This window comes from Leopardus geoffroyi, chromosome C3 (genome assembly GCF_018350155.1).
Source record: "Leopardus geoffroyi isolate Oge1 chromosome C3, O.geoffroyi_Oge1_pat1.0, whole genome shotgun sequence".
Lineage (NCBI taxonomy): Eukaryota > Metazoa > Chordata > Mammalia > Carnivora > Felidae > Leopardus > Leopardus geoffroyi.
In genome coordinates this window covers 48,154,497-48,180,563 of record NC_059338.1, presented here as the reverse complement: position 1 = coordinate 48,180,563, position 26,067 = coordinate 48,154,497, and the positions used below count along the sequence as shown (strand labels likewise).

The window sequence follows — 26,067 nt, the reverse complement described above, 5'->3', positions numbered from 1 at the left end:
CTGCTCACGCTCCGTTTCTCTCTCTCAATAATAAATAAATGTTAAAAAAAATTTTTTTTAAAGAATCTAGGGGAAAAAAGAGCAAAATAAACCTAAAGCAAGAAGAAGAAAGGATATAATTAAGACAAAACCAGAAACCCATAAAACTGAAAATAGAAGAAAATCAACAAAGAGCTGTTTCTCTGAAAAGTTCGATAAAATTAATGAAACTTGGGCAAGACTGGCAAAGGAAAAAAAAGGAGGGCACAACACAAATTACCAATGTTTCTGGAATGAAACAGGGTCATTATACAGTCTGCAGATATCAGCAAGGAAAAAAAGGAATAAAATAAACAACTCTACACACATAAATCTGACAACTTAGATGAAGTGTCAGTTCTTTGGAAAATACAAAGTACAACACATCTCACCCAATCTGAAATAGGCAATTGTAATCACCCTGTAACTACCAAGATAATTAAATTTATAATTTCAAATCTTCATTTTATTTATTTTATTTTATTTATTCTCAAGTAAGTTAACATACTTCAGGAGTAGAATCCAGTGATGAATCACTTACATATAACACTCAGGGCTCATCCCAACAATGCCCTCCTTCATGCCCATCACCCATTTTCCCCACCCCACTCCCATCAACCTCCAATTTGTTCTCTGTATTTAAGACTCTCTCTTATGGTTTGCCTCCATCTCTGTTTTTATCTTATTTTTCCTACCCTCCCCTATGACCATCTGTTAAGTTTCTCAAATTCCACAAATGAGTGAAATCATGTGATACGTGTCTTATAATTTCAAATCTTCTAAAAGGTCCAGGCCCAGACAGATTCACCAGAGAATTCCAGCAAACACTTTAACAAGACTTAACACCAAATCTACATGGTCTCTTCCAGAAAATAGTAGAGATGGGAACATTCTCCAATTCATTTTATGAAGTTAGTATCACTCCGATACCAAAACCAGACAAAGACAGCACAAATAAAGAAGACTCCTGCCCAATAATCCTCTCGTGAATATAGATGCAAGAAATGCTCAACAAAATATTAGCAAATAGAATTTAGCAATACATAAAAAGAATTCTACACCATGACCAAGTAGGCTTTATTCCAGGGCTGCAAGGCTACTTTAATTTTCAAAAAGCAATCATCAACATAATCCACCATATTAACAGGCTAAAAAAGAAAAATCACATGATTACATAACCCAATGTAAAAGCATTCAACAACATTTACTACCCATTTATCACAAACATTTCCACAAAAAATAGAAAGAGAAATTTTGTTAGCTACAGCTAGTTTATACTTAATGATGAAAGGCTGAATGTTTCTCCTTTGTAAAAAAAAAAAAATTAATGTTTATTTTTGAGAGAGAGAGAGAGAGAGAGAGAGAGAGACAGAGTACAAGCAGGGGAGGGTCAGAGAGAGACACACACACACAGAATCCAAAGCAGGCTCCAGGCTCCGAGCTGTCAGCACAGAGCTCGACTCAGGGCCCAAACTCATGAACTGTGAGATCATGACCTGAGCCGAAGTCAGATGTTAACTGACTGAGCCACCCTGGCGCCCCTGAATGTTTCTCCTTAATATCAAAATGCTAGCAAGGTTCTTGGTAGATATAGAGAAGATTATTCTAATGTGTAAATGGAAAGGCAGAGGACCTAGAAGACCCACAACAATTTTGAACTATTTATTTTAATGTTTATTTATTTTTGAGAGACAGAAGCAGAGTGCAGAGAGAGCAAGCAGGGGAAGGGCAGAGAGAGCAAGACACAGAATCTGAAGCAGGTTCTAGGCTCTGAGCTGTCAGTGCAGAGCCTGACGCGGGGCTCAGACTCACAAATCGTGAGGTCATGACCTGAGCTGAAGTCGGACGCCCAACCGACTGAGCCACCCAGGTGCCCCTAAAACAATTTTGAATAGGAAGAATAACATGGGCAGAATCAGTCTGTGTGCTGGTACTGGTGAAGGAAGAGATCAACGCAACAGATAGAGCATCCAGAAACAGACCCATGCAAATACGCGCAATAGGTTCTGGACAAAGGTGTAAAAGCAACACATGGTGCTAAAGCGATTGGACATACTTAGGCAAGAGAAAAGATCTCAACCAGAAGTTTACATCTTATATAAAAATTAACTCATAATGTTTCATAGACTTAAAGGTTAAAATGCGAAACAAAAAAATCTAGGAGAAAATCTTTAGGATCTAGGGCCATGCAAAGAGTTCTTAGACTTGACAGAAACTGCATGACCCACAGTAGGGAAAAGTGAAAAATTGGACCTTATCAAAACTTAAAAATTCATCTGCAAAATCCACGCAAAGAGGATGAAAAGGCGATCTACAGACTGGGAGAAAATATTTGCAAACCATGTATCTGCAAAAGAACTAAGATCCAGAATGTGTGAAGAATTATCAAAACTCAACAGTAAAAAAACAAACCCTCTAACTAGAAAATGTCCAAAAGGCATAAACAGATATTTCGCCAAAGAGGGCATTTAGATGGAAATACAGGTGCCAAGATATTCAACATCATTCGCCATTAAGGGGAATGGTAGTTAAAAAGTACAATGAGATATCACCATACATTTATCAAAATGGGTAAAATTAAAAAAAAAAAGTGACAACTCTAAATTGCTGGCAAGGATGTGGAGAAACTGGTTAATTCATACACTGCTGGTGTGAATGCAAAAAGGTACAGCAAGTCTGGAACACAGATTGGCAATCTCTTAAAAACGAAGCATGCAACTAGCACGTGATCCAGCACGGCACTTCTGGGCGTTCAACCCAGAGATATGAAAGCTTATGTTCACACATAAACCTTCACACGAGTGTTTATAGCAGCTTTAATCAAAATAGCTCAAAACTGGAAAAAAACCCAGATGTCTTTCTTCTTATGAGTGAATGAATGGTTACACAAGCCATGGAACATCCATACCATCCAGTGGATAAGCCATCCAGTCGTAAACCCCAAGGAATTACGCTGAGTGGTGAAAAAAAATACAAAAGTTTACATACTGTATTATTTCATTTATATAATATTCTTAAAATCACACGGTTTTAGAAATGGTAAACAGATAAGTGGTTTCTAAGGGTTAGGGATCAGAAGGGAAGTGGGTGTGGCTATAAGAAGGAAATATGAGGGACTCTTGTGCTGATAGAAATTGTTCTGTATTTTGACCGTGGCAATGCCAATCTCCTGGTTGTATATTGTACTATAGTTTTGCAAGATGTTAAAGATGGGGGAAATTGGATAAAGGGTACCTGAGATCCCTGTATTATTTCTTACAACTGCATTTGAATCTACAAGTATCTCAAAATGAAAATTCTGCTTTAAAAAATTATTCCTGATCATAAGATGAAGGTTAGTGAGTGGAGAAGATACTTGCAATCTATAACCAACAAAGGCATTTAGCTAGAAAATACAAAGAACCTTTATGGATCAACAAGAAAAAAAAATCAGATAACTCAATGGAAAAATGGGTAAAGATTTGAATAGGCACTTCCCAAAACTGAAAATTCAAATAGGCTATAAACACATGTAAAGGTCCACAATCTTATTGGTAACTAGGGATATGAAATGAAGATCACAACTTTGGTATCATTACACATCCACCAGATTTACAAAAATCAAGAAGCCTAATAATATTGTCTTGGCAAAGATGTGGAGCAATTGGAACATAGCTCGTGGGAGTGTACATTTCATGACCGTCTCGGTAGACAACTTGGTATTATCTAATAAAGTTAAATAGAAACATACCTTATAGCCCAGCAATTCCACCCCAAGGTATATACCCTAAAGAAAAGTTTGCATTTAAAAATTTTTTTAACGTTTATTAATTTTTGAGAGACAGAGACAGAGTATGAGCGGGGAAAGGGCAGAGAGAGAGGGAGACGCAGACTCTGAAGTAGGCTCCAGGCTCTGAGCTGTCCGCACAGAGCCCGACGCTGGGCTTGAACCCACGAACCATGAGATCATGACCTGAGCCGAAGTCGGACGCTCAACTGACTGAGCCACCCAGGCGCCCCAAGAAAAGTTTGCATTTAGACACCAGGAGAGATACACAAGAATGTTATTAGCAGTATGACATTAGCAGCCTCAACTACAACTATATGCAACAAAAATAACCCCACAAACATGACCAAGTGAAAGAACAAGCCAGCTACACATGAAAAATCCATGCTATATTATTCCATTTACAGAGATTACAAAAACAAGCAAACTAAACTACAGTGTTTAGGGATGCATAACAAGCTAATAAAACCAAAAAGATATATAAGGAAGTGATTACTATAAAGTCAGGATGGCTGTTGCTTGGGGGGGAAGGGAAGGGCTCAGGAAAACAAATGGGGGCGTTTGTAGGGTGATGTCAATGACCTGGGTGAATACACCAGTTTGGTTTATGATGATTGGTTAGGCTGTACATATACTTCATTTGCACTTTTCTCTCTTGTGTCATTGTGTACAACAAAATAACACGTCTCTTCATATTTCACTTTTGTCTCTGAGAAGAAGTGAGGCCAGGAAGGAATGTAGGTGTGAGGTTTGACTGGGTGAGAAAAGGCAGCCCGTCAAGATCCGAGGTCAAAATTTAAAACCTGCGAAGAGAAGGAGGAAAAACGTGGAGTGTTGAAGCAACAGTAAATCTTCTGGAATGAGCAGGTGGGTAGCTTTCCTTTGGATATGATATGTTTTATATATAAATATTATATATCATAAATAAATATAATAAAAATACATATTTAAATAGTGGTTTAAGAATAATAAAGGTTGCTCCAAGTGCTAAATTTCTTACTCCTCTCGGTTACAAGTTGGACCTGGGCTGAGGCACCAACGTTTTTCTTTCTTCCTGTTTGAGAAATTGATACAGTGTTCGCGTTTGCTTTGAATCCTCCAGACTGTCCAGAGTATGAAGAGGAAAATATATTTGATGTGGGGAACACCGCCCCCCCCCCCCGAGCATTAATTTGGGTGACCCCCTTTCCTCCTCCCCTGTCTTCAGTCCAAGACTGGAGAGCAGGGTCAGGAGAAACATGAACAGATCGGAACAGGCAAAAGTTCCACACTGAGATGCTTTGGAGACGCTAAAAAGTGAGTTTCCTTCCATCTCACCCCACCTACCATGTTCTCCAGGCAGACTGATGTCAGAACTTATTGTCTGGGGGTACAGCACATAAGCTACTTGTAGAGTTTTAAAACACTAAAGGAGGGTAATTTCAAAGAAATCTAGAGCACCGTTAACGTTTTCTCCTCCTGCTGGGGGATGGGGAAGACATTGCGTCCCCTTCCCTGCCTTTTCCTGCTAGATCTCGCCGTCACACTTCTAATTACAGATTGACTCCCTCTCTGCCCGCTACAAGGACGGGGTACCCCTCAACGGCGGGGGCACCCAGGTGTGACTGGACTTCCAGGGAACAGTGCTGGCCAGAAATAGGGAAGCAGATGAGCCTTTCGGGCGGCTTTCCAGGCAAAGTCCGGTGGACAGCGACACACCCTGGTCCTTAAAACTATCATTCCCACGGGATTTTCAGTGCTGGACTTGAGCTGTGGCACATAGAGTTCCCTGTATAAGGCGTTCCTGGGGGCCCGACTCCTGAGCTTACATTTCTTAGGCGAAAAGGCAGTGGAGCTACGGGAAGGCTCTTTGGAAGACGCCAGCCTGCTCTGCTTGGTCCCTTCCCTCCGCCCTCGTGCAAGCAGCCTCTCTCGTGGGGGATTCTCCCAGGACTGGGGCCAGCGCCAATCAGGTGGCTCGGTACCTGCCCCCAGCCCGGGCCACCTGGAGGGGCGATGAAGCTGTCGGCTCCGTGCAGGGGCAGTTCTCAGAGCGCCGGGGAACGCACAGGAGCCTCACGTGGGCAGCCCCAGGCCCAGGCGCTCAGCAGGACGCGCGCAGAGCTGGTGCCAGCCCAACGCGCGAGTGGACGCCGGAAAGGAGCTGCTCAGTCGCGGTAACGGGTTAGGGTGCTCCTCGAGCGAGGTTCCCCGAAGGAAGAAAAGGAGGAACGGGGCGCAGGGGGCGGGCCGAGGATTCCTTCCCCGCCCCCCACCGGGGCGCCCGGCTCCGCGCGGGGAGGTGCCGGGCCGGGGCGTACTTCCGAGGGCGCATTAGCACCGGGGTAAGCGCGCCCCGGGGCCACCTTCCCCGCGCGCCCCTATCTTGACCGTGGCCGTGCGGACTGGGTCTGGGTCGCCGCTTGGCTCTCCCGCTCCGCACCGCGGGCCGCGCGCTCCGAGGGGGTGGGGGTGGGGGTGGACGTCTCCGGCCTCGTGGCCAGGCCGCCGGTCGCGCTGTCCCCGCCTCGGGGCCGGACTTGCCGAGTCCCCGTCCCCGCCTGCGTCGCTGCCGCGCGCTCCTGCTCCGCGAGCGCCTTCCGCCGGCCGGAGCGCACACGGACCCGGCAGCCGCGCCTCGGCGCCCGCCAGCACCCGGGAGCATGCGGCGGCCGGGGCCCGCGACGCTGCACGCTCGGCGGGACCGCGGGGCGCGCGTGAGTGAGCCGGGCCGGGGCTGAGCACCGCGGTGGGTGGGTGCGGGGCGGGACGCTCCGCCGCCGTCGGTCTGTGCGTGCGGGTTCCTCCGAGCGCGCGGGCGCCTCTGCGCCAGCCCTGCACCCTGGTGATCCTGCTCAAGTTTGACCATGCTAGGAGGGCGGAGGTGCGTTCGCGGTGCGGGGTCGCCATCTCCGCCAGGCCGTCCGGGTCCAAGACAGCCGGCGCCGACGTCTGCCTAAGGGACAGAGAAACCGGACTGTCACCCGGGCCGCTGTCCGTTTCCTCCCATGGAGGGAGCTTGCGTCCCGCACCCCTATCCCCAGGGCCGTGCGCGGCGGGCTGGGCTGGGGGCGCCGGCCACATCGAAGCTTCGCTCAGCGGCCAGAGGAGGGTTTGGCTCAAATAGAGCAGGGCAGGAGCGGAGAGCAGTGTCGGGCTAGGCCCGGCGTCCCCCTGCTCCCGTCCTCTTCACCCTAGCTGGCTGGGGTGGCTTGGGTAGAGTGCCCAGCGCGGCGCCCCGGAGACCTCCTGCCCGGGTGGCTTCGTCCGGTCTCTGCGCTTCCCGAGGCCGCGAGGGAGGGCAGAGATGGAGCTCGGTCTTCTCTGTCGGTGCCCTTGGGCTGCATACACCACCCGTGCTTTTCTGTCACACTTGGGCATTCCTTTTCTCTGGGTGGAACTGTGGGGCCCCAGAAGTTCGCTCTTCCTAGCAAGTTGGCCGCGGCGGGAAGGTGGTGGGGGGCAGGTGTGCAACCGCAGGCAGCCCCCCCTCCCCCCTGCAGTCAGTTGAGGCACTTTCTCCCGTGCTTTCCAGTCTGCCCAGCCCGGGACCCTCCTTGAGGAGGCCACACTCGTGGCCCGGGGCTGGAGGACCCGGGTTGGAGCTGGGGGTTGGAGCTGGGGGTTGGAGCTGGGGGTTCAGTGCAACTGGCAAGGGTGACGTCTACGTAGTCGGATCTCTGTGCCCTGTCCCGCGTCCTCCAGTGGTTGAGCCAGACTCACGTTTTATACCGCGTGAGAAACAATGATGGGGGACTTCAGATCTGGAAAAGTGCACTTTGCCTGAGATTTGCTGCGATTTGGGGTGTTCTTAGGGGGGTAGAGTGGGGGTGGAAGGCAACTTCCTTTCTGTGCTAATAAAGTGCTTGGAAGTACATTTGGCCCCTGCCCCTTCCCTTTATACTGGCAGAGGTGGATCAAAGGGGAGAAAGAGCAAAGGCATATTCTCTGGGAGCAATGATAATTTCTCAGACCCGTCTCCAGAGGTTCCAGCTCCCGTGTCTGTAGGGATCTAAACCAGCATGTAGAGACAAGGGTCGTGTTGGCACTCGGGGTGGCTCAGCTGTGGTCTTAGGCAAATCAGCTGCACCCTCCTCACAGTTCCCCCTACTCACAAGCAGAGCGGGGGCAGGATTTCTGCCCTCCTGGGGAGATGACCATGAGTGAATGAAGAGAGGACCATGTGTGAATGGGAGAAGCCTCTGAAGTCCTCTGGGGGTGGGGGTAGGGTGTGTGTGTCACATGCTTGGGTAGAAACCCTGGTGGTGGGTTTCACTGGCATTCCTGCCAGAACCAGAAATTTGCATTTAGTGACCTTATCAAAACCAGTGCTCAGGAAAGGCAGAATGGGCTCCAGTGCTGATGAGAGCAAGTGCCTCACATTTTGCTCAAGGATCTCTGCTTTGTCTCCAGTGTGCCCGTCTGTAATTGGAAATGAGCTCTGCTTAGCTCAGAGCGGCTTCAGTCTGAGCGCAAACATCATCCGGCAACAGGGGGGCCTGTGTTGGCACGGAAACGACCCACCCTCACCCAGAGACCCAGGGTAGGATTTTAGTGATGTCTCCCGATTACCTTGGAAAGGAGGCTGGCGGCAGGGGGTGGGGGGGGGGGAGATCATAGCAGAAACTGGGAATCGTCTTGGTGGCCCCTTTATCGTCAGAATGGCCCTGGCTGGTCTCGTCAGTTGTGGAAAGTGCCCCGAGGTTTAGAATCTGGCCTGATGATCATTAGCACTAAGGAAAACTGCCACCACGTATTGAGTACTTTCTATATGTCAGACACAAGGCTCTGCTAAATCACTATTATTATCCCTGTATTTCACATGAGGAGGCTGAGTTTAGGAGGGGTTAAATAACTTGCTAAGACCCTACAGTGAGTCCGTGGCAGAGCTGTTCTGTGAAGCCAGGTGTCTCAGTTCCAAAGCCCCCTGCTCCCTCCACACGGCCGTTCTTCTCCCATTAGGAACGGACACATGTGGCAGCTGAAAATCCAGAACCGTTGTGAATAAACACGATTTGGAGGTGCGAGAGATGTTTGTGACCCCGTTAGGCTTTAGGGAAAGTGCTGGCCAGGTAAAACTGCTTGCTCTTCATTCCCTCTAGGACCCACGGGTTTAATCGTACACAGAGGATTGATCCTTTAACATGTAGACTGCAAACTGGCGGCAGTGGGGCAATGGCCTACTTATTTCCCTTTCAGTTAGCAAACATCAAAAAGATGGATAAACTGCCAATGAGGTTCTAGAAAAACAGCCCCCCCATACGTTGCTGTTGGAAGACTAAATGGGTACAACTTCTTTGGAGGGTGTTTTAGAACCATCTACCAAAATTAGAAATGCCCATGCCATCGGACCCAGTGATTCCATTTTTAGGGGTTGAACTTGTCCTTACACTTGCCCATGGGCACAAAGACATATGTACAGTGTAGCACTGAAAGAACTATCCACGTGCTCATCAAAGATGAACTTGTTGAATATCTTGTGGCACCTCCAGGCAGTAGGATACTGTGCTATTCATTCATAAAAAGAGACTTGGGAATTTCTCTGTAACTGACATGGAATGATTTCCAAGATATATGGCTAAGTGGAAAACATGCATAGAGTGTCTCTATGATGCTGTTTATGTTATAAAAGAGGAGGAAGAAGGAGAATTCCAAGATGTTTGCTTGTGTATGCATAGGTATGTCCAAAAAACCTGACAAGATCTGTTGCCTTCAGGAAGAGCAGACCTTTAAACCCTTCTGTACCCTTTCAATTCGGAACCATAGGGATGCATTAACTATTTAAAAAAATTTTTTTTAACGTTTATTCATTTTTGAGACAGAGACAGAGCATGAACAGGGGAGGAGCGGAGAGAGAGGGAGACACAGAATCTGAAACAGGCTCCAGGCTCTGAGCTGTCAGCACAGAGCCTGACGCGGGGCTCAAACCCACGGACCGTGAGATCATGACCTGAGCCGAAGTCGGACGCTTAACTGACCAAGCCACCCAGGCGCCCCAGATGCATTAACTATTTTAAAAAATCCTCTTTCCTTGTCCTGTGCCTGATACATTCCCTCAAGCTCTTCTCCGGGTGAACGGTGTGGAGGTGGCACCCCCACCCTCAGGTTGCTTGAGGGGTTCCCTTTGGGGTAAAAGCCAAAGGTCCCTGAGAACACACAGGGTCCCTCAGCTCTGGGCCATCCAGAATTCCTTTAAATACGTAGGTTGTGCTTGGAAAGCTGGAGGGAGAGGTGCCTTTAGACACCTTTCTGAGCTGGGTAGGCAAGATATGACCCTCTGGCCTTGAAAACAATATGGAGAAGTAGAAATTTTTTGCCCTAATATTCCCTTATACAAGAGAAACTGCCAGCACTGGGGTAGCCTCAGTGGGGCCGGGGGTAGGCGGGAGTAGGGGGAGCACTGTGCCTTGTCATCAGTGAGGGCAGTAAGTCTATTTCTAGTGTTGTATTTGGACTTCAGAAAGGAGAGGGAGAGAGATATACTTGAATGAAAAGTTTTGCAAATTATTCTGGGGTCTCGGGCTGTTTTGTCCCAGAGGAAGGAAGAAGGTTATTGACGCAGCTGTAATGGCATCAGTTGGTATGTTCTGGAATGCCCCTTTGGGTGTCTCCCATCAGCACAGATGTCCAGCCCCTGCCCTGCTCCCCAGCCAAGAATTCCCTTCTGCTGATCACCTATCGTGGAAGCTGCTGGATGCATGAAGGGGATGGGAGCAAGTATTAGGAACTGCCTTCCCTCCTTCAGGTAAACAGGCTGTTGAATAGCAGAAGCAGAAGAAAGACTTTGTTCCAGCCACACGAGAAGGGACCTTCCAGTAGGTGGGAAGCCTTCATTAGGAACTTTCTGTTTGCAGGTACTCCGCTAAGCACTCTGCCTACATCATCTCATTTAATCTCCTGATCGAGTATGTGTGAGAGCCCAGGCTCTTTGCCATCAAGCAGCACCTTTTTTGCTCTTCCTTCGATGACTTTCTTTCCTGCATAGTAACCTGCACCAGAGACACAAGAGCATCCCAGGTGCTCAGAGACTTGGTTTGGGTTATAACAGTGTGTAGCTGAGCATTACATACTTTGATGGATGAGCTGGAATATTTGCAGTCTGGGTAGGTTTGTACAGGGCACAGTTCAGGGACAAAGCAGTCAGCATTCTTGGTTCAGGGTCTCATCTTAACTGCTTCTGTCTCTGTGTGTGCATTAGGGCCAGGCCGAGTGGACTGTGAGTGTGATGTTCCCCAGAGACGGAAGGAGGAAAGGGAGTGCTTGTGAGGGTCGGTGTCTACACCCAAGGAAGAAGGTGGGCAGGGTGGCCCCTGAACCCCCCAGGTCTGTGCTGGGGGTCTGTCTGCTATTTGGCAGAAACAGCCTGAGAGCCAAGGGCCTGGCTCATTGCACACCTTTCTCCTCCCACACGGCTTGCTGGCCAGGGCTCGCCTCTGACTCCCACTCCACTTCAAAAAGAAACTGCTTGAATTTTCCCCCAAATGAATTCTAGCACAAAGGCAGCCACTGCTGTGGCTCATGAGGTTGAGAGCAAGAAACTGGGCTAGGCTCTCAGCTAAGTCTGCCAGAACCTAGCCATGAGGGAGAAAGCCAGATGCCTGAATGGTTTGTTTTTAAAAAGTCCTCTTATGATACCCCAAAAATGATGTTTGCACAGCAGAGCAAAATAGTAGTGGATGATCAGCGTAATACATGCCAGAAAGTGAGTATTGCTCAAGGCACTGGGAAGACCGAAAGATGAGCAAGCCGTGGTTCCTGGGCTCAAGTTGCCCACAAGGCAGTGTGGGAGAGGAACATTCGCATCAGCAGCAGGATCCTGCAGACTGAAGAAGCACGTGCTAAGTAGAGGTACAAATGGCATGTGGTCAGGTGTTGAGGGGTGACAGTGAGCCAGAGGCTGGCCCCAGTGATTTGGTAGATCGTTAAGGTCTTTTTTGGAGGAGGTGATTTTTGAGCTGGGCTTTGAAGGTTAAGTATGATTTTGATAGACAGGCTCAGAAGAAAGGGCAGAAGAGGCCAAGAGAACGGTTTCGGTAGAATATGGAGCATTTCAAGATACATTCATATCAGTAATGTCATTATTTACTCAACTTCTGCCACAGACATAATACATGGCATTTCCAGGTGCTTACAGAGTAAAACTGTTTATGTCCCCATAAGATAGGCAATCACAATGATTTTTTTTTTTTTTTTTTTGGTGGTAAATCAACACGGCTTGATGACGGATTAGATATTAGAAGGGCTTCTCGGAGGCACAAGGCTCTAAAACCAATTAGGCTTCTATCAGATTCATTTTACTTGTTAAAATAACAACGGGTGATATCAGACGTATGTGAACTCGACATGTCTGTCCTATCAAACCACTGAATGACCATGAGCTTTCCAGTGGGGAGGCAGCGGGGTGCCAGGAATGGGGGTTCCAGTTCTGCCTCAGCATTTTATTCTGTGTTCACTCATGTATTCACTCGTTCATTTATTCCTGTGGGCAATGAAGATGATTCATGTGCCCGAGCCAAGTGCTGGGCTGGCTGGGGGCAGGGGCGAGTGGAGAGAGAGAGGGAGAGGGGGAGAGAGAGAGAGACAGACAGAGAGAAGGGAAAGTCAAGGGCCCTGTAGCCTCCAGGAGCTTGTAGTACATGGGAGATATCACAGGAGAAGGTGATAAATGCCATAGTAAAAATAGCAACAAAAGGCTGTGGGAAAACGTAATATGTGCTCAATAAATGCTTGTTGCTAAAACACATAAACATCATGATCGGCAGTACCAGATATCACCAAGAGAACAAATCAGAAGGCTAAAAATATTTCTTTGGATTTGGCCAGTGGGTCTCAAAACACTTGTTCATGTCATGAAACCCATGGAAATTATGGTGCTTGCTGGAGAATACCATAGAATTTTGAAAGGGCTGAATATATAATTTTGAGCTAAAACAGAGAGCATCTTATGCTAGATTCTACTACAGGCATAGAATAGCAGACACCAAGTTTTAAGAAAGAAAACTTTATGAAACAAAAGCCTTAAATTGAGGATATTCTGTGAGCTATTTTTTTTTTTTTCTATGAATCGGGGAAAGCCTGCCAAGATTCTATTTTAGTGCAGGAAACCCTCAGTCCAGCTGGTAGAACACCAGGGATCCACAGGCGCATAGTTTTGGCAGTTTGAAGGTTGTTGATGACTCTAGCAAGGGCAATTTCAGGAGAGTAATGAGGCCAGAAGCCCGATAGAATTGGGTTGCATTTTCATGATGTCAACCATGTATTTATTGAATGTCACAGGGGATACAGTGTCTGTGTGTGTGTGTTGGGGAAACCAGAACTGTCAAAGCCCCAGCCTTCATGGAGCTTGAAGTCATTCAGGGAAACAAACTTGTCACAAAGTAAATGTGAAGCGCCACTTATACAATCAATAAAGTGGAGGTCCATGGCATTGTCAGGGTGTTTCATAGGAGGTCTGGGCCGCTCAGGGAGGATCTGGGAAGTCATTCTGGGGAAATGATAGTTCAGTAGTCCTGGAGAGTGAGTAGGAGAGAAGGAGTGGTGTGTTGGACCTGAGAGAGGATATTCCGGGAATGGGGGAGGGTCTTGGCTAGAGCAGGCATAGCATTTTGAGGTGCCAAAGGCCAGTGGCCTGGGGTGCCTAGAGGGAGAGGGAGAACCATGTGAGATGAATAGGAGAGGCAGGAGGGAGTTAGAGCCCTCAGTCTTATCAGCCACGGTAGGGATTCTGATGTTGCTTCTACAGGAACAGGTAATCACAGAAGTACTTAAGCAGGAGGGTGATATAGTCAGATTTCCTACTTTAGGAAGATCTCTGTGGCTGTAGGGCGTGGACAGTATATTTGAGGTGGCCAAGGGAAGATCTGGGGAGACATCTCGAGAGATGGTTGTTTACACTGGGACATTTGTAGTGGAGAGAGAAAGAAGACAGAGTTGAGATGTTTAGAAGTGAAATGGACAAGAAGTGATGGTTTGGTCAGAGGGAAGTTTTGGGGACGAGCCCTGGGCTGCCAGCTATGTAGCAGTGGATGGGGGTACCATTTCCTGAGACAAATGACATGAGTTCAGTCTCAGCATGTTGTGCTTGAGGAGACTTTGAACCATCTGGGTGGAGGGAGAGCGGCCAAGGGGATATAGGGGCAGGAGTTTGAAGGAGAGGTCTGGGCAGGATCTATGCCCCCATAAGCTGTCAACATCCAGGGGTAAGTGAAACCATGGCATGGAGGAGGCTGCCGAGGGAGGAAGGACAGGCTTAGAAGAGAAGGCCTGGGGTTAACTTCGAGTTAGGATGGGCCTAGAAAGGAAGCAGAGAAGGATGATCTAGAGAGATAGGAGAAAAGCCAGGAGTGGGAAATGTCACGAAAGCCAAGGGCAGAGTGTTTCCTGAATAAGAGAAGAGGAAGCATACATAGCCCATTATGATGAGGACCAATGAAAGTCCACTGGCCTCAGAAACAGAGATCACAGGTGATTTAAACAACAGGTTCAGGGATGTGATGGGCAAAAGTCAGACTGTAGTTGGCGGAGGGGGAAGTAGACACTGAATGTACAAATAAGTCTTTCCAGAGGTTTGGAGAGATGGGGTGGTTTTGTTCTGTTTTAATGGGGGACAGTTGAGCACCTTTACATGGCAGCGGGAAGGATCCAGTTGAATGGAAAAGCTATCGGTTCAAGGAAGGATAATTCATAATGTGAGGTCCCTAAGAAAAATGGGTAGACAGCATCAACCAAGCAGGTGGAGGGAATAGGCCTTAGGATGGAGAGGGGCCATGCTCTGGGATAACTGGAGAGAAGGAGGGGAGGAGAAGGCTCATGCCTGTTTGTTTTTATGAGATGGTGGAAGATGAGGATGTTTCCATCTGATGAAGAGAAGGAAGGATGGCTAGAGGGGAGAAAGGACGGAGGACGTTTACTTTAGAATGGGGGTGGTGAGGACAGTGAAGAGAGAAGGGGTGAAGACACTAGTCAAAGGTGATACTAGTCGAGCATGTATTAGCCGGGTGACATTGAGTCCATTTTCTTACCTGTAAAATGGGACTGATACCCACGATGCTTACCCCACAGAGTTGTGCCTGGCACGTAGAACACCATCAACAAATGCCTGCTGCTGTTTTGACTTTTCTTCTCACCGTCAGTGGCTAGCCTAGTGCTGAACACATAACTGGGTTTAGTATGAAAGAGTCGTCAACACTTCCAGGTACTTAGTACCTACAATTTAGACAGACATCTCTCCTTACACCACTTGTCTCCCTTCCATCTGTAAAGCACCAGCCTCTTTTCTTCTCTAAGCAATTGGAAGCTTTTCTGCTACTTAATGCTTAGGGATTCATTTATATGTGGTCCTTAGCCAGGGCAGATTCTATTAGGGGAGTTAAGCATATGGACAGGGCACTGGGCCAGGGTGAGAAGAGACGAGGTTCAGTTAATTCAAGAGCCCAATCTCCTCTGGCCTCATTGATACACAGAGGACAGGGCATCTGTGGGACTCACGCCTTCATCACTTTCCTAATATCCAGTGAAGCCAACTCTGAACCAGGCCTGTACCCGGGTCTGAGATACAGAGATGAATAGAAATGGTTCCTGCCCTTGTGATATTAATGTGATCAGATACACGTTGTAATGGCTGCATCCCATGCTGGGGAGCATAGAAGAAGGAGCCCTTGGCTGTGCCCGGGCTAGGCAGGGAGGGCTTCCCAGAGGAGGTAGTGTTTGAGCTGGAATGTGAAGATCAACATCTTTGTAGAGCAGAAAAGGGAAACAGACAAGGAGGGAACATCTTTGCAGGTAAGAAGGGAAGTCTTTGGGTCCTTCAAGGCGCAGTTAGGCCCGGGAAGCTCAGGAGATGGTGGGGGGAAGCAGAGACTGAATTTGGTCCAGCAATGTCAGAGCAGGAAATGACAGGCCATGGGGAGGGGGTGAGACACAGGACAGCAGGCTGGTGCTCTGCCTCCTGGCCTAAGGACCTGGACTTGAACCTGTGGGAGTGGTAGAGCCACTGGAGGTTTCTGAACAACGGCAGAATGATTGGTCAAGGGTCAGTGGCAATAGTCTAGGCGAGGGTTGACCGCAGGACAGTTTCAGTGATATGGGTCCAAGGTATGGTCATTGTTAGTGAATGAGCGAAATGAAACTAAAAGCCAGTGGCATTAAGGAAGTTGTGGAAATACGATGCTAGGGCGTTTGGAGAGGCCATCTTTGTGTGTATTGAAACTTTCTAGGATGATGACAGAACCTTAAATGAAGGGGGACAATTGCTAACGTCCTCAATGAGTGAGGGAGAGGCAGTGGTGTGGTGAAGGATAGAGTGAAGACTAATCAAATATCGTGGACCTCAAAGGGATAAGGATTTTGACAAGATAACAGAAATGAAACGCTCTAGACTCTAATTCTGGAAAACAGAATAAACTCCTGAAAGGACTGAACCGTTGTTTATATCCAAGGCGAGGGGGCCACCGAAAAACAGGTGGAATGTATTTCCAAGCTGCTGGACCACTGAGTACCGCTCGAAGACACCATACAACATCACAGATGGGTGCCCACCGGTTCGAGTTCTCGGAAATCAGCTGAGTGCTCGTGATGGCACCACAATCTATGATGCTGTCCTTGCTGGAGTCCATTTCCCAGGCCCCTCAGAGAATCATTTCCAACATCTTTGCTGAGGTCTTGCTGATACCAAGCATGTCCTCTCGTTGTGGCAGAGGAGTTAGGCACCCAGCACCCTTCACCTCAGGGGGCTGACAGCTCAACACCAGATTTCTCTTAGCAGATGGGTCTCATTGCCCGCTTTCTTCTCTGCTGGGCATACTCTGTACCCAGTGTTGTGCTCGGGACATTGGAGGAATCAGAAAAATCCCAGACATGGTCCGTGCCCTCAAAGATCTCAGGGTCTAAATAGAAAAGCCGGACTGGCACACCTGGAACAGCGATGCCCTTTGTTGTTTGGTTTAAGGGAGAGGTGGTTGGGGGCTGGAAGGAAATAAGGTAGATGTACTGCAACTGTCTAGTCAAGAGTTGAGGCAGATGGAAAAGACAGAGTAAGGAACCTAAAATGACCTGCAGATTTTTGAATGTGGGGAGTAGGCCTGGCAAGTGGGGGTGCCGTTCTGAGAGACAGGAAGTACAACAGAGGAGAGACTTGGAAGGGCGGTGAAGAGCTCTGACTTGAAAATGGACAGTTTGCAGGCTCATTTATAAATGACACAAGTGGATGTGGAGCTCGGTTGCCTTTGTTGATGTGACTGTATTAAGAGTAAGTGTTTTAACAAAGGGAAAAAAGTTAATGAGGAGGCAGATGAAGACAATGGTAATAAAAGGATGGAGAACGGATGTACTTTGGAAACATTTAAGGGATAAAGTGAGCAAGATTTGGTGGCCGAGTGGATTTGAGGGGAGAGATGGAGGGGGGAGACTGCAGTGATTCACACACCGCTGGGCTTGGGGACTGGGGGGATGGTGGTCCCATTAATTAGGGGGAGAAAGGCAGGAAGGCAAGCACTTTGAGGGGGAAGGGCAAGTGAGATGATGGCGTCTGTTGGAGGCCATTCGAATGACAGATTCCCGTAGGATAGGTAAGCAGACTGTGTCCAAGCGCCAGTTGGTGGTGCAAGTCTGAAAACCAGGCCAGCCGAGTTCATAGCTCTGTGAATTGCCCATGGGCGGGCGAGGGCCTAAGGAAGGCATGGGAGGGCAAGAATGCAGCCTTGGGAAGGATTCACGTATAGGAGGGGAGTGGTGTAGAGGGGACAGTCTAAGAGGGAATAGTCGGGATGGCATGAGTTGAACCAGGAGAGGTAGTGTGATGGGTGGTTGATGAGGAGAAAAGTTAAGGGATAAAGAGTTTCAAGTAGGAGTGGGTAGTCAACGTAGACTGTTTGGGAGGGACAACACGCGGGTCATTGGAGATCTTTGTCAGAAGTGATTTCAGAGTAGCGGGTGGGAGCTGGAGGCGGATTTCAGTGAGCTCGCAATGAATAAGTTATGAGAAAATAGAGAAACAAGTGTACACAAACATTTGAGGAGCTTTGCTGTGAAGAGGCAGAGAAATGCAGCGGTATCTGGATGATTATCATCCAGATGTGGAGACACCGAGTTTAGGCTTTTTAAAAAATGTTTATTTTTTTTTTTAATTTTTTTTAAAGTTTATTTATTTTTGGGACAGAGAGAGACAGAGCATGAACGGGGGAGGGGCAGAGAGAGAGGGAGACACAGAATCGGAAACAGGCTCCAGGCTCTGAGCCATCAGCCCAGAGCCCGACGCGGGGCTCGAACTCACGGACCGCGAGATCGTGACCTGGCTGAAGTCGGACGCTTAACCGACTGCGCCACCCAGGCGCCCCAAAAAATGTTTATTTTTGAGAGAGAGAGAGCACAAGCAGAGGAAGGGGTAGAGAGAGAGAGAGAGGGACAGAGGATCCCAAGCAGGCTCTGCACTGACAGCAAAGAGCCTGATGGGGGGGCTCGAACTCACAAGCTGTGAGATCATGACCTGAGCCGAAGTCAGGCACTTAAGGAACTGAGCTACCCAGGCGCCCCAAGGCTTTTATTCCTAGTGGCTTTGTTGGGAAAGAGAAGAGAGACAGTTGGGAAAGTAGCTGTAGGGGGATGTGAGGTGAAGCAGTGGGTTGTTTTCAGAGTGGAAGGAACTCGATCATGTCCATGGGCCGAGGGTTTAGAGATAAGAGAGGAAGTGGGAAGCCTGAACTGGAAGGAGAGGGGGAGGTGGGTGTTTGAGGGGGAGAAAGCCGCAGTTTCTTGGAAACAGGCTTTTCGTGGTTTAGGAGAAGAACAATAGAAAGAAAAAACCTGCTCCCCTCCCACCCCATCAGCCTCCCCCCCCACCCCACCTGTGTGTCTGCTCATGCTCCCACTGTATCTCAGACCTACCCTTACGAGGTAAGTTTGAGTAAGTGTGGAGGACACGGAGATTCTATGTCTCCATAGACACTAGAAAGAGTTCTTTCTTGCCCCTTACCTCTCTTCACCTCATTAGCCAGTTCATCGGAATTCCTGGCCTTCTGCATATCCATCCATCTGTCCAGGACTGACTTGGAGGAGGTATGAATTGGTAGGGCCGTGCAGGGTGTTACAGTTTTTATATACTTTCTTATCAGGTGGCAAATGGCCACTTCCCAGAGTTCCTTGAGTCCCCCACCCCTGGGGCTGCTCCCGCACCCTCCCTTAGGGCATCCAGACTCCCCACAGTCCAGCGACCAAAGGGAAAATGCCTCCTCTTCCCAGCTGCAGTGCTATGGTGGGCATCAGTTCTGATGGGTCCTGATGTGCCCTGCCGGTTATGAAATAGGTTTAATAACACCCCTTCATCACCTGTCAGTTTTTCCACCCAGCTCCCTATGGAGGGAGGCTCACCGCAGACACTGAGCCAGGTGCTGGAGATAGAATGGTGAAGAACGCAGGCAAGGTTTCTGCCTTTGTGGAAACTACAGTCTTGAGCAGTATTTTCTTTTCTCTTTTCTTTTCTTTTCTTTTCTTTTCTTTTCTTTTCTTTTCTTTTCTTTTCTTTTTTCTCTTCTCTTCTCTTCTCTTCTCTTCTCTTCTCTTCTCTTCTCTTCTTTTCTTCTCTTCTCTTCTCTTCTCTTTAGTTTTCTTTTCTTTCTTTAAAATGTTGATTTATTTATTTTGAGATAGAGAGAAAGATCACGAGTGGGGAATGGGCAGAGAGAGAGGGAGAGAGAGAATCCCAAGCAGGCTCCACACGGTGAGCACAGAGCCAGATGTGGGGCTCAGTCCCACAAACCATGAGATCATGACCTGAGCTGAAATCAAGAGTCCGATGCTTAACCAGCTGAGCCCCCCCAGGTGCCCCCATGAGCGATATTTCTCAGTCAAATCACCACTGACAGATCTTTGTTGTGGGGGGACTGTCCTGTGCATCGTAGGGTGTTAGGCAGGATCTCTGGCTTCTGTGCGCCTAGATGCTAGCTGCACCCTCCCCCAGTTGCGACAGCCGGAAGTATGTCCAGACATTGCTGAATGTCCCGTTGAGGGACAGAATACCCCCTCCCCCATTGAGAGAATAAAAAGTATTATCAAACAGCTGATCACAAAAATAAAAACACAATTACTAAGTATAAAGATACCCTGACAAAACATAAGCGTGTGCCATGACAGAGGAAGAAAGGAGACTTATTTTAGGTTCAGTTATAAAGCAAGGCTTCCTGAACGAAGTAACCCTGAGGCAGAAGCCTGGGGCTGAGAAGGAGCCAGTCACATGAGGAATGAGGGACTGAACGTCCCTGGTGGGAGAAGACCCCAATACAAGAAAGGAGCTTGGCTGTTTGAAGAACAGAAGGAAAGCTCGTTGGCTGGGGCTTAGGGACCAAAGGGGAGAGCGGTGCGAGATGAGACTGGAAAAATTAGTAGGGACTAGATTATGCTGGGCCTCATAAACTGTGTGTTTTAAGAGTAATTCAAATATTTGTGCAGTGTTTTTTTTTAAATTTTTAAAAATGTTTATTATTTTGAGAGAGAGACAGCGCATGAGTGGGGAGAGGGGGAGAGAGAGAGGGAGACACAGAATCTGAAGCAGGCTCCAGGCTCTGAGCTGTCAGCATAGAGCCTGATGCGGGGCTTGAACTCACAAACTGTGAGATCATGACCTGAGCCGAAGTCGGATGCTCAACCGACGCCCCTGTACAGTATTTTAAGTAGAAATGAGACACACCCAGGCTGATGTCTGAAGATCATCTGTCTGCTGAGTGGCAGTCGGTCGGAAAAGGACTAAGTGGCCGAGGCAGGAGACGGGGGGTAGCCTGAAGCCTGGCACTGGAGACAGAGAGATATAGATGGACTTGAGATTTGCCTCACCTGTTCGTGATGTCTCACATATTTTGGCCATACTCAAGGGTTGGCAGTACTGGTTCTGGGACCGCCTTTATTCAGTAACATTTATTGAGCGCCCACTGTATGCCCAGCATGTAAGACACTGGCCCCGTCAGCTCCAAGTCTGGTAGGAACACGGACACAATGCGATCTGGGTGCAGAGGTGCGTGACCCTATAAGCGTGACCACAGACCAGTGCCACGGAAGTCTGTGGAGGTGGCACTGGTCTGACCTGGGAGCGGGGAGGGCCAGGGAAAATTGGAGGAGGTGACACCTGCACTAGTTGATAAGAAAAAAATCAGTGAATCGAGTGAAGGGAAGGAGAACGCACATGCCAGGCTTCGCACAACCTGGCAGAGACCCGGAGGGTGCAAACAGCATGGCGGGGCAGAGGCAGAAGACCCAGGGCAGGGACAGGTGGGAGAAGAGGCTGGAGGGGTCAGCAAGGGCCAGACCATGACAACAAACCCAACCTTTGGGCCTCAAGGGCCAACTGACAGTGCGGTGAAGACAGGAGCCAATGCAAGTGCAGGGGTTCCAGTCTAGTCTCTTGCAGGACACCCGCTCTTGCCACCAGAGGGTCCTGTCAAAGTCTAGAACTGCTGAAGGTCTGCCGGTGTTCCTCTCATCTCCTGTGTCCCCCGAGGCTCCCCACAATGGCTCCCGAGTGTCATCATCCCACCGGAGCCTGGCGCACCAAGTGACATGTACTTTCATCGACTGCCACCCTCTAAACCCCTTCACTCACGCTGCTCCCAAAAATCCCAAAAAGAGAAAACACAAGATTTTTTTCTCACAGTGAAAGTGATGAGTAGCAACGGACCTGTTTAAAATAAGAAGGAATTTCTCCGGTAAACTGGCAGCCGCTTAAAATGATGTCAGAACGTATTTTACCTGAAAAGATATTCATGACGTATTGTTTGATCATAAAGTGGAGCGAGTATGGAACCCCAGGGAGCGGAAGCGTGTGCGGGTGTGTGGAGGAGAGGATGACAAAGTGTTAACTGTGCTTATCTCCAAGTGCACAGAAGCACAGGGGATTTTCGCTGTGGGCGTTCGACTCACCTATTTTTAAAATTTTCTATCTAGTATAAGATTATTTTATGGTAAGACATAAACAACATACAAAGCTGCTCCGGGGGTCTGGTTGGCAGTGCTCCCAAGAGTCCTTGACCTCTAGCTGGTTACCCTGACTGCTCGTTGTAGACACGGCAGTATTTTTCTCCAGGAGGGCTGCAAGCAAGACTAATTCGCTACATGCTTTCCGTCCCGAAGATGACAGGAGCCAGGAAGGCATAAAGTCTTGTTACGACGACAGCCAGCCAGCAGCCCAGCCGGTAGCCTTGATGTCTGTGTGTTTATTTATTAAGGGGACTTTATGTATCCATCCTCCACAAGCTCCAGGAGCTCCCCAGCTGACTCTGATACAGATCATATTCTGAAAATGGTACAGCCCATCAGTCAGCATAAAGACAGGGCTGGCTCACGAGAGGATTAACACAAAAAGAACACTGTCCTAGGAAGCAAAATGAACTGGAAGGAGTATTGACGGGGGCACGGCGTTAGGAGAAGAGAGTGTGGGGGAACAAGCTGGGTTCTTCGGTCACTTTTCTTAACCTGTCAATTATTGAATGCCTTTTCCGTGCCAAGCATGGAGTCTGTTTCTGTCTACACTTTCTCCCGTTTAAACTTCCCGACGGTTCTTTATTTTTAATTTTTTTAATGTTTATTTATTTTTGAGAGGGAGAGAGACTGAGAGCAAGTGGGGGAGGACCAGAGAGACAGGAAGACAGGGGGACGCAGAATCTGAATCAGGCTCCAGGCTCCGAGCTGTCAGCGTAGAGCCCGACACGGGGCTCAAACCCACAAACCGTGAGACCATGACCTGAGCTGAAGTCGGATGCTTAACCGACTGAGCCACCCAGGCGCCCCTAAACTCCATGACACTTCTATGAGGAATGATTCCCCTGTTGAAACAGGCTCAGGGAGAATAAATAGTTAACAGCAGCTTAGGTTTTAACGTAGCTGTTTTTTCACCGAACACTACCCCTGCCTACACCTCCCTGCTTGAAGAATTCTGCTTAAAGGCGGGGAATTTTAAAGCTTGGAAAATGCCCCATTGATTTGGGCTTAGAAGTTACTCAGCGTGCAGTAGATGCCAAATGCTCTTGTTGAATGGACGGAGGGATAGAGGGAGGGATGGGTGAATGAACAAAAGAAAGCATGAATTTTGAAAGGTCATATAATCACATAAAGGCAGAGAGAGATAATCACATTAGAAAGCTATCACCAAGATAGTTGCCACAAATAAATGTGGCCAGGATTCAATAGTACTTTCTGTTGCTTACCCAAGAGTTACAAGAGATGGCTGTAATGGGAGTAAACGTCAGGAGAGTCATTTTTCGAGGGCTGGAGAGAATTGGGGTCATGTGGGTATGTGGGTCGGGTCAGTGCTGTCATGGTTCCGGGTGGGGAGGGGCTAGCCTGGCCGAGTTCCCGTGCACAAAGCTAGATGTCTGCTGTTCTCATTTGCAAATTGGTTACCAGGGTCCTACCGGGTCCTAGCAGTTTGCCTGGGCCTGCTCGGTTCTCAGGGCCTACGGACAGAGGAGCAAGGAGGCCTCAAACAGGGAAGCTTCTTGGGCCGCTTGGGAAGAGCAAGGCTTTATTTCTTTATTTTTTTCAAGGTTGCAGCAAACTGACGGCCTTCCTTGGCTCCAGCGAAGAGCTGTTTTTCTCCACATGTGCCGCTCAGAGATTGGTTACTGGGCCAGCAAGTAGAGATTGAGGAAAACCTTGGTTCGCATCCCTTATCTCCTCATTCATCTTCCCTGCTGTGCATAGAAGCTCGAGTGTTCCTTGTTCCAGCTTGGCAACGGGAGGGAAGGCCACGGCGTCCAGACTACTGTGGGAGCCTGGAAGAGAAATGGTTCAGGCAGCATGTTGGTCTTTGTCTTCCGGGAGCTCAGTTTCCTCTCGAGAATACACGCTACCCGTGGGGTTACAGAGCCACGCTGTTGAATCATGAAAATCCCGTGAGCGAGGTGGCCGCGGGACACCGGGCTGGCTAGTTTCTTCTTCTGAAAGATGAGGCAGTTGGGATGGCTTCTGCTTTTTCCGGTTCCCCGTCTGCTCTAAGAATGTGTGATTCTCCAGTCTAATACGTCTACTAAGGTTGATCAGGAAAGATCTGAAGGAACTGACTTAGGGCGCAGCACTTGGGAGAGCTGCATCCCAGCCCCAGAGGGGACACACGGTCTCTGGTGAGAGGCTGTGGCAAGACCCATTTCACAGATGTAGAAACTGAGAGCCAGACCTACCCCCCCCCCCCCCCCCCCCCCCGCCAAAAGCAGGGAAATCCCAATGCGTGGACCCCTGCAAAGGCTGCAGACAACTGCTTTCCCTGGTCTGAGAAGAGGGGCTTCCCCCAGAGGCCTCAGCCGGGTGTGTGGAACAGTCTGAATTCCTCTCTCTGACCCTCCCTCAGACTTTGCCCCCCCGCGCCGTGCTTCCTCACCAGCCCCATCCAGTTGGGGTTGGGGAACTGCTTTAAAAAATTATTTCTAAAAGATCACACACACACACACACACACACACACACACACAGACACACACACACACGCTGAGTGAGCTCTTTGTATTTTATATGGGAAATCATAAATGGCTCTAGGGCTAAATGAAACCTGAACCAATCAAACAACTTTCCCAGGGGCTCAAAAGAAACAAGATTCACAGAACCGGCTGCCAATCCTGCAGAAAATAGAGCTGATGGAGACACCCATGTGGGTGTCGGTTGACCTTGACAAGGGAAACACTAGCCAGTATTTTTATCTACCTTTTTTTCTCAGGACATTGGTTCTGTCACATGCACTAGCAACAGGCCCCTGTTTCTTCTGATGCAGTGCTCCGGCAGCTCAAATTCTATAATCTCAAGGATTTCCTATTACATTTCATTTCTTTTCCTTTTATTTCTCTTCTGTCTTTCCTCTGTGGGAGACAAAGCATCAGCCTGTACCTCTGAGGCAGTAACTTGCCCAAGACTCTCCCGATTTTAGCCCTGAAGGTCTCACATCCAGGGAACGCTCTCAGTCCTGGGCAAACCAAGACTGTTGATTTCCCTAAAGGTACGTCACTGCTTTGAAAGAAACTCCTGGGGTGGGGAGTGTTTCCCAGCTCCCTTCTGGAGGTGGTCTCACATGGCAATCATCCGTGCCAGGTAAGGAGCAGATCACTTGACCTCTCTGTGCCTCAGTTGCCTCATCTGTAAAAGGGGATAATGATAATCTGCACCTGGAGAGGTTGCTATATGAAATCATGTAAATCAACACATGTATTTTGAAATAGTGCCTGTCTCATAGCAAGGGTCCAGTAAATGTTAGCCACGGTTATTATTCAGTCAGCATCTGCCTGAGATCACAGGCCCTCAGAATTGATGGGATGCCTTCTTAGATTTCATCTCAGTGTCCCCACATTTATTTATTTATTTTTTAAGTTCGTTTATTTTTGAGAGAGAGAGGGAGGGAGAGGGGCTGAGAGAGAGGGAGGGAGAGAATCCCAAGCAGACTGTGCACCATTGCAGAGCTCAGTGCAGGGCTCAAACTCATGAACCGTGAGACCATGACCTGAGCAGAAATCCAGACTCGGAGGCTTAACTGACCGAGCCACCCAGGCGCCCCAGGGTCCCCAAGTTTAAATGCACTTTGTGCACTGTAGCAAGGTCCTGCTGTGTCCACCTCCCTTCTCTCTGCTTCCCCCGTCCCAACTATGGGGACAGCTGCAGCTGGTTAAAGTTGTTTGGATTGGAGTGGGTTCTTCCCAGCTTCACCTGGGGCAGGGGAGGTGGGGCATGATGTGTAAGTGCAGGACCTCAGACTTGCTCACGCACACGAATCACCTGGGGATCTTGTTAAGTCTTGTTCAGCGTGGGTGCTGATGCATCCGACTGGAGATCCCGCGTTTCTAACAAGCTCCGGGGTGAAGCTGCTGGCCCGGGGACCACGCTGTGAGAGCAAGGCCACACTATGTGTCAGCCTGTGTGAGTCTGGGCAAAAGCCTATGAAGTTCATGCTCATGTGAAGTTCCTAAGATGAGAGCATTAGTATGGGGTGGGGGGTTGTTGCTTAGATGTGCTCAAAGCGTTTGAGGAGAGCAGCTCAGGGAGTGGGGAAGCCAGGAGGGTGCCAGTGCCCTAGGCGGGCGTGGACACCTGTCGTGAGCAGTGGTTGCAGGTAGTTAATAACACTGGGTAAGGAAATGAGCTTTGGGAATTCTTTTGCTTATTTTAAATATCAGAGCTGGTTCGAGGCTATAGCTTTAATCATACCTTTCTCATTTGTGTCCCTGGATTTGCACTCTTGAATGGTGGACAGAAGGCTGTACTCCCCTCCCCCCAGTGCCCAGGAGTCACATGTGGTCAGTGTCAGGGACCCAGGGTGTGACTACAAGAAGGTTCAGAACTACTGCCTGAA

At 48.6% G+C, this 26,067-nt stretch overlaps 1 protein-coding gene across 4 annotated transcripts in view; it reads left to right on the top strand.

Moving 5' to 3' along the window:
• Positions 1–5,668: 5,668 nt before the first annotated feature.
• FAM163A (family with sequence similarity 163 member A) overlaps positions 5,669–26,067 on the top strand; it is a 93,249-nt gene continuing 72,850 nt past the window's right edge. For 2 of the 4 annotated variants that reach the window (XR_006705831.1, XM_045452720.1), the window contains exon 1: positions 5,670–5,940. The gene's annotated coding sequence lies outside the window, so the exon portion shown is untranslated. Of the gene's footprint in view, positions 5,941–6,333; positions 6,481–26,067 lie in introns of those variants that run through there. The other 2 variants (XM_045452722.1, XM_045452721.1) reach the window with 2 other exon arrangements.